The sequence below is a fragment of the Rattus norvegicus genome, chromosome 7 (genome assembly GCF_021556685.1).
Source record: "Rattus norvegicus strain SHRSP/BbbUtx chromosome 7, alternate assembly SHRSP_T2T, whole genome shotgun sequence".
In the NCBI taxonomy this organism is placed as follows: domain Eukaryota; kingdom Metazoa; phylum Chordata; class Mammalia; order Rodentia; family Muridae; genus Rattus; species Rattus norvegicus.
Genome location: NC_141540.1, coordinates 73,417,267 through 73,426,305, shown reverse-complemented (window position 1 = coordinate 73,426,305; position 9,039 = coordinate 73,417,267). Strand labels below are relative to the sequence as shown.

The window sequence follows — 9,039 nt, the reverse complement described above, 5'->3', positions numbered from 1 at the left end:
ACAGTGATGAAACTGCTGAGTAAGTGATGAGAATGCTGAGTAAGTAATAAAAGTGCTGAGTAAGTGATAAGAATGCTGAGTAAGTGATGAGAATGCTGAGTAAGTGATAAAAGTGCTGAGTAAGTGATAAGAATGCTGAGTAAGTGATGAGAATGCTGAGTAAGTGATAAAAGTGCTGAGTAAGTGATAAGAATGCTGAGTAAGTGATGAGAATGCTGAGTAAGTGATAAAAGTGCTGAGTAAGTGAGAAAAGTGCTGAGCAAATGAAGAGAATGCTAAGTGACAAAGTGCTGAGTAAGTGACAAAATGCTGAGTAAGTATCGAGAATGCTGAGTAAGTGATGAGAATGCTGAGTAGCTGAGTAAGCAAACTTTTAAGACAGGAACATGGGCGAGCACTTGTATGGAGGAATAAGGATAGCGGGTGAGAATGATGTAAAAGGGACTTCAAATACGTATGAAAATGTCAAAGAAAAAAGTTAATTAGTAAAAACGAGTCTGAAGAAGGGATAACTAGCACTAAGGGCCTTTGAAAAGGCCATATGGAATCTTATTCCTGTAAATATTTCTTAGTATACATTTATAACATTTATTTTATTATATATAATCAAAAGACTTCAAGTGGAGTTACACTATACAGGGAGGACATGACAGTTTGTATATGCGTGGCCCAGGGAGTAGCGCTATTTGGAGGTGTAGCCTTTGTTGGAATAGGTGTGTCACTGTGGGCTTGGACTTTAAGACCCTTGTCCTAGCTGCCTGGAAGCCAGTTTTCTTCTAGCATTCTTCAAATGAGATGTAGAACTCTCAACTCCTCCTGCACCATGCCTGTCTGGACACTGCCATGCTCCCACCTTAATGATAATGGACTGAACCTTTGAACCTGTAAACCAGCCCCAATTAGATGTTGTCCTTATAAGAGTTGCCTTGGTTATGGTGTCTGTTCACAGCAGTAAAATCCCAATTAGGACAGAAGTTAGTACCAGGGACTGGGTTATTGCTGTGATAGGCCTGACCATGCTTTTGTTTGGAAGAATGTGAATTTTGGAACTTTGGATTCAGAAAGCAGTGGAATGCTCTAAGTGGGGCTTACTGGGTTACCCTAGTAGGAATATGGAAGACTTTGTTGCTGAGGGTGATTTGAATGGTGGAAGCCTGGCTCTAGAGGTTTCAGTGGAGAAGAATTTCAGTATGTGCCCTAGAACACATGTGGTATTTTGGTGAAGAATGTGGCTGCCTTTTGCCCTCATCTGAAGAGTCTGCCTGAGGCTAAGGTGAAGATTAATTGCACTGACAAAGGAAGTCTCAGAAACACCCATCATAGACTTTGTTCTCTGGCTAAGTCTCATGCAGAACATTTTGAATAAGCACAGCAAGTTTAGAAAGGAAAAATATAAAATACATGGTTCAAGTATTAAAGGGGCACCAGGAAGTGAAATGGATTTGAACCCCGTGTTCAAAGATATTACATTGAATTAAGGGAGTGGTGACCTTGGGGCACGATCCCACCCAGCTAAGTTTAGATACAGGTATGGTGGTACATGCCTTTAATCCCATGAGGCAAAGCCAAGGGTATTCAAGGTCAAGCTACAGAGCGAGTTCCAGGACAGGCAAGTTTAAGCAGTTAAAGAGTTGGAAAACAGAAAGCTGATGATAATATCACAAGGGGGTCAAGTTCTAGCCTCAGCAAACAGCAGAACTTGGCATCTTTGGCCATGTGACTCTGGCTTTAGAGTCCAGAATAGAAGGGACTACGGGGACAATTGATGCTGGTTAGCTAGAACTAAGAAATTAGTGGTGATTAAGAAGAGGCCAGCATCACTGAAATGAAATCTTTTAGGAAGTATTTTCTGAGAGCACAAAGAAGCTGTGTTCCAGAGATATCCAAGCTTGTAATGAAGGACCATAGGGTCTTTCACCAGCATTACACCCACCACCTCAGGTCAAGATTAGGCCAAGTAGACTGGTACAACCATTCTGGAAATCAGTCTGGAGGTTCCTCAGAAAATTGGACATTGAACTGCCTGAGGATCCAGCTATACCTCTCCTGGGCATATACCCAAAAGATGCCCCAACATATTAAAAAGACACGTGCTCCACTATGTTCATAGCAGCCTTATTTACAATAGCCAGAAGCTGGAAAGAACCCAGATGCCCTTCAACAGAGGAATGGATACAGAAAATGTGGTACATCTACACAATGGAATACTACTCAGCTATCAAAAACAATGAGTTTATGAAATTCATAGGCAAATGGTTGGAACTGGAAAATATCATCCTGAGTGAGGTAACCCAATCACAGAAAAACACACATGGTATGCACTCATTGATAAATGGCTATTAGCCCAAATGCTTGAATTACCCTAGATGCCTAGAACAAATGAAACTCAAGACGGATGATCAAAATGTGAATGCTTCACTCCTTCTTTAAAAGGGGAACAAGAATACCCTTGGCAGGGAATAGAGAGGCAAAGATTAAAACAGACACAGAAGGAACACCCATTCAGAACCTGCCCCACATGTGGCCCATACATATACAGCCATCCAATTAGACAAGATGGATGAAGCAAAGAAGTGCAGGCTGACAGGAGCCGGATGTAGATCGCTCCTGAGAGACACAGCCAGAATACAGCAAATACAGAGGCGAATGCCAGCAGCAAACCACTGAACTGAGAACGGGACCCCCGTTGAAGGAATCAGAGAAAGAACTCAAAGAGCTTGAAGGAGCTCGAGACCCCTTATGAACAACAATGCCAAGCAACCAGAGCTTCCAGGGACTAAGCCACTACCTAAGGACTATACATGGACTGACCCTGGACTCTGACCTCATAGGTAGCAATGAATATTCTAGTAAGATCACCAGTGGAAGGGGAAGCCCTGGGTCCTGCTAAGACTGAACCCCCAGTGAACTAGACTGTTGGGGGGAGGGCGGCAATGGGGGGAGGATGGGGAGGGGAACACCCATAAATTAGGGGATGTTTGCCCAGAAACCGGGAAAGGGAATAACACTCAAAATGTAAATAAGAAACACTCAAGTTAATAAAAAATAAATAAAAAAAAAAATTAAGCCAAGTACCATTTTCCCGCCTTGGGTCAAGGCTAGGCCAAGTTCCATTCTCTACCCATAGTTCTCAGTTCTTGAAAAACCACAGAATGTACTGACTGATAGTCACCTGACCCTCTGGTCCCAGATAGAGTTCCAATCCATGTCATATGCTAGCTAGCCAATAGATTCAAAGGTCAATATGCTTAGCCAATAAGTTTAAACTGTAGCCTTGCTCATGTAACCTGTACCCCTAAAAAGTATAAAAACTGCTTGTTATAGCCATTCAGGGTCACCTTCTAGTCACTTGCCATGAGGTTCTGATTGAGAATCAACCCTGATGCGCAGGAAAAATAAACCTCTTGGTTTACATTGACTTCCGTTCTTGTGTCTCACTTGGGGGGAGGGAGTCTCCCTGTAGTTAAGACTCACTTTGAGCCTTACATTTGGTGCATTGGCCGGGAAGCCAGATCCCCCACCCACCACCACCACCATGAGGTCACAAGAAATGGTTGTCAAAGAAATAGTTTGAACTTGATGTCAGGTACTGTGGTTGTCTGTATCCATATTGTCTGTCTTGCTTTTGGTTTGCTCGCAAGAGTCTATAAGGCTTAGAGAGCCTCTGGTCTGGTCTGGTCTGGTCTGGTCTGTCTGGTGTAGTCAAATTGTGGCTGACAGATGTGCCTTAAGGTCATGACTGGAGTCTGGAGGATGCTTCAGCCCCCCTTCCTCCCGAGGGAGTCGGGAGGACTCTGCTCCTTTTGTTAAACTCAATACAAGCTGGCGGGTTGCCTGTTGGACTTGATATCGGCATAAATTGGCTGAGTCACCGGATTACCTGGTTTCTTTGCCCATGGCAGGGGCAAGCTGTCTGTGTGTTGACTGTCTTTCTCTGTGTTTTTGGACTTGGATTGATGTTATTTTTGGACATGGAGCAGACTGATTCTACCCTGTTAAACATCCTAGTTAACCACTGGAGGGAAGCTGGAGAAAGAGGATAACATTTGTCAGTAATAGTAAAAAAAAAAAAAAAGGGCAGGTTAGTTATTCTCTGCTCCTCTGAATGGCCCACGTTCAGAGTAGGGTGGCCACCCATAGGGACCCTTGATTTGCAGGTGATCAAAGCAATACAGGAAAGAGTCTTTAGACTAGGATTCCTCAGACACCCAGACCAAGTACCCTATATAGTTACCTGGAAGGGTCTAGTGGAGCACACCACCACCCCCCCTTGGATAAAAGCTTTTTTTGTCTCCAAGACACTCTCAGGTCCTGGCCATGAAGGAGAAGAACCCTGTAGGGACCAACGAGTCTGTAAAAACAATTCTCTAGGACCCTTCCACAGTATCTGATACTGATGGGTCCTTCACACACACTCCCAACCCCCTACCATGTCCCCAGTACCCACAGCCCCTCCTCAAGGATTTCCCTTGAGCTCTCATCCAGTAACCCTTTATCCCCACTCCCTTCCTCAGGCCCTAGCAAGGGGGGAGGGTGGGGAGGGACCCTCAGAACCCCGACTGGCCATGAGGATAGAGCAAAAGGGCTACTTCACCCGATACAACAGTGGCCCTCCCCCTCCGAGCCTACAAGCCCATAGATGAGGATGGCAATCAGGCCATGTAATATTGGCCTTTCTCTTCAGCTGACTTGTACAACTGGAAGGCCCAACACCCCCCTTCTCAGATAACCCCAAGGGGCTGATTAATCTCAGACTGTTTTGTTTACCCATCAGCCCACCTGGGATGATATTCAACAACTCATGAGATTGCTCTTCACGACTGAAGAGTGAGAGAGGATAATGCAGGAAGCCAGGAAGAAAGAACGTCCCCTCAGACACAGGGGCACCATCTATTGACCAGGCTGTCATTGAGAGCGGATTTCCCCTGACTAGACCTGACTGGGACTTTAATACAGCAGAAGGTAATGAGCACCTGAAGGTCTACCATCAGACTCCATTGGCAGGTCTCAAGGGGGGGTCACAGGATGACTCACCAATTTAATCAAGGTTCATGAGGTTAAGCAGCCTTTCTAGAATGGCTCATGGAAGCATTCCACCAATATTCACCCTATGACTTCAGCATCGAGGAGCACAAAGCTACTGTGACTTTGGTTTTTAGAGACCAGGCTTGTAGAGATATCAGGAAAAAGCTTCAGAGGCTCGAGGGGCTACAGGTTAAGTTATTGAGGGATTTTGTGCAGGTTGCTGAGAAAGTCTACCATAACAGGGAGACAGAAAAAGAGCAGAGAACGAGAAAGGAAGAAGATGAAAAAGAGACTAAAAAAAAAGAAAAGTGACAGAAAAAATTTATAGAGAATCTTGGCTACAGTAGTTAGGGAAAGCATAGAAGAGAGACTCCAACCAAAGAGAAACAGAAAACTCCTTGAAAAGGACCAATGTGTATATTTCCAGGAGGGGGGCCACTGGGACGGAGAATTTCCCAATAAACAGAAGCTGGGGGCAGGAAATCCCAGGTCTTGGGAAAAGCACCTCCAAATGGTGAACGTGTTAGCACAGGGGAAGACAGCGACCAAGGAGGACAGAGTTCAGACCCCTCCCCGAGTCCAGGGTAACCTTGAAAGTGGAAGGGAAACCCACCCAATACTGGGGCCCAACACTCAGTCCTTCTCCAAGCTGATGGGCCGGTCTCCAGCAAAAAAAATTAGTGGGTCCAAGAGGCCACTCACTGGGACTAAACAATATTCATGGACTACCCGAAGAACTGTAGACCTGGGCGTGGGCCAGCTATCCCACTCGTTCATGGTCATCCATGACTGCCCCTATCCCTTGTTCAGGAGAGACTTGCTCTCCAAAATGGGGCTTCAGATCCATTTCCTTCCCAAAGGCCCTCAGTTGAGGGAGCCTGCTGAAGAACCTGTCCAGGTCCTTACTATTAGGCTGGAGTACAAATACAAATTGTTTGAGACCAATACCCAAAAGATAGAGGATATTACTTGGTGGCTGGAAAATATTCCTCTTGCTTCGGCTAAAATGGCTGAGCTAGGTCATGCATATCTGCAGGCTGGGTATGTGGAGCTTAAGACCCAGGCTGATCCTGTTTCAGTGTGCCAGCACCCGATGTTGGGGGAGGCACGAGAATGAATTAAGCCACACATCACCCAGCTCCTCCAGCTTGGGGTGTTGCTTAGTGCTGTTCAGCCTGGAGCATAGCACTCCTGCCAGTTAAGCCCAGCACTAACGATTATCACCCAATCCAGGACTTAAGAGAGGTAAACTGTGGTAGAGTGGCTGACACCCACCCTACTGTGCCTAACTCCTACACTCTGTTGAGTTTGTCACCTTCCAGAATTTGGTACGTGATTTTAGACTTGAAAGGTGCTTTCTTCTGCCTGACCTTGGCACCCCAAAGTCAAGAATACTTTGCCCTTGAATGGAAAAACCCAGAGGATGGGACCACCAGTCAGCTGACCTGGATGAGATTCTCCACCGGTTGGGCTCAATTTGGCCACCTTGTTGCCCGATCCTGACCTGGAACCACCACAGTATGAGTGTCAAATTGGCAGGAGCCCATGGGTAGAGGAAAGACTTCTCTGACCACCCCCTGGGGGGGAGCCGAGGCTACTGGTTTACAGACAAGAGCAGTTTTCTTCATGAAGGTCAGAGATGAGTGGATGTTACCATGGTGGACAGCACAAATGTCATCCTGGCTGGCTGAACCTCTACCCCCAGCCATGTTAGCACAGAAAGTGGGGCTAATTTTCCTTAGAACTTGGTGCTGGCAAGAAAATTAACATCTACACAGATAGCAGGTATGCTTTTGCCACAGCCCATGTTCACGGGGCTATATTCCAAGAAAGAGGACTGCTCACATCAGAAGGAAACGAAATTAAAAAAAAAAAAGGCAGGAAATTTTGGATCTCTTAGATGCCCTGATGAAGCCAGCAACTGTGAGTATTATTCATTGCCCAGGATGTCAGAAAGGGAAGAGACTGAGTGATGTGGGGCAATAATCAGGCAGATCAGGTGGCTCGAGAAGTGGCTATGCAGGAGCCTGTCCTGGTTATGGGTCTGCAAGAGACACCCGCTGGGAAATGGGACTGGACTAAGGGATGGCCTCACTTAGAATATACAGCAGAAGGAAAGGCCCAAATGGCTAAGTCATCCTACCGCCTATTGCTTAGAAGAGAAAAGGACAGTGGCACACTCAAGAGGGGAAAACTATACTCCCCAAAGATCAAACAAAAGACTCACTTGGCCAATGCACAAATGGACTCATTTAGGGGATAAGAAGCTCCTCCAAGCAGTCCAGATATATGCAATGGACTTTAGGTTTTTAGCCAGAGAGACAGAATAGTGTAAGGTATGTCAGCACGTAAATGCTATGCAGCCAAGAGCAAACAGGGCAAGAGACCTAGGGGAGAGTGGCCTGGGGTATATTGGAAGGTCAATTTCACAGAAGTTAAGTCAGGAAAATATGGTTACAAATATCTCCTAATGTTGGGGTAGAAATCTCGGCTTGCATCTGAACAAACCACACCAGGCCAACGAGGCTCCACATGGAGAGGTTTAATGAAAGGACGAGACAAGGGAGAGGAAGGAGAGGGAGAAGAGTAGAAGAGGGGAGGAGTAGAGGCCAGTCATGAGCATGTGGAGAGAAGTGGGGAGGGGAATGGAGAGAGAAGGGACAAAGGGGCAAGAGAACAAGAGCAAGAGAGTGAGGAGAGGGCAAGCAGACCCTTTTATAATGTCAGGCATTCGGTGGCTGTTGCCAGGTAACTGTGGAGGGGTGGAGCTTAGACAGAATGCTAACACCTAGTGTTTGTAGATACTTTCTCTAGATGGGTTGAGGCTTTCCCCACCAAGCAGGAAACAGCTACTATGGTGGCCAAAAAGATATTAGAAGAAATTTGCCGAGGTTTGAAGTGCCCAAGGTAATTGGACAACGGTCCTGCTTTTGTTTCTAAGTTAAGTCAGGCATTGGCAAAGATACTGGGAACTGATTGGAAACTCCATTGTGCATACTGTCCCCAGAGTTCAGAGCAGGTAGAGAGAATGAACAGAGCCCTAAAATCGACCTTAATTAAATTGACCTTGGAGACTGGTGCTGACTGGGTGGTGCTCCTTCTCTGGCCCTGTTCCAAGCCCGGAGCACTCCCTACTAATTTTAACCTGACCCCTTTCAAGATCCTCTTTGGTTCCCCAACTCCCTTGGCATCCACTGGACCCTCCCTGGAGGTATCCCAACTCGATGATAGGAACCTCTTCTAAAGGCTCCAAGCCTTTCAGTCAATACAACACGAGATTTGGCCCAAACTGTCTGCATTATATGCTCCAGGATTGCCAGAGACCCCTCACTGTTCCAGACTGGTGACTGGGATTATGTCCAGAGGCATCGGGCACAGTCACTGGAATCCTGGTGGAAGGGACCATTCCTGGTACTGTTAACCACTTATACAGTCCTTAAGGTGGACAGTATTGCATCCCTGGTGCATGCATCCCATGTGAAACCTGCAGATACCCCACTCCCCAGGGAATCATGCTGTCCCCATGTGCCAGTCCATCAAACCTGGTCTGTATTTTCCACTGGAACTGGAGATGAGGTTGCCTCCCTGACAGCTTCCAAACCCCTCAACACCTGGTGGTCTGACCTCACTTTTGACCTGTGCCAGCTGGTGGCAGGACTTGACTGGTGGTACATGATGGTGGTACTCCCGCCCATGATGGGAGTGTTGGCAGAAGCAAACTGCCCATATGGGAGAAAGAGGGCTCTGGGTTGTGGAGGGGAGGATAGGATGTACATTCCCTGCACAGAGGTATCACTTGTGGGAGACACACACACACACACACACACACACACACACACACACACTTACATTTACCCTGGAGATAGAAAGAAACTGGGCAGAAGTTCACCGATGTGGGGGGACAGGGGTCCAGACCAGTTTTATTGCACTGCCTATGGATGCAAGACTACAGGAGAAGCCTATTGGAACCTCCTCCTCTTGGGACTTGATTGGGGTAAAAAGAAATTACCTACC

General features: G+C 46.5%; 1 long non-coding RNA gene across 1 annotated transcript in view; it reads right to left on the bottom strand.

Moving 5' to 3' along the window:
• The window catches only part of LOC148004741 (uncharacterized), a 35,182-nt gene that overhangs the window by 25,479 nt on the left and 664 nt on the right, over positions 1-9,039 (bottom strand). The window lies entirely within an intron of this gene.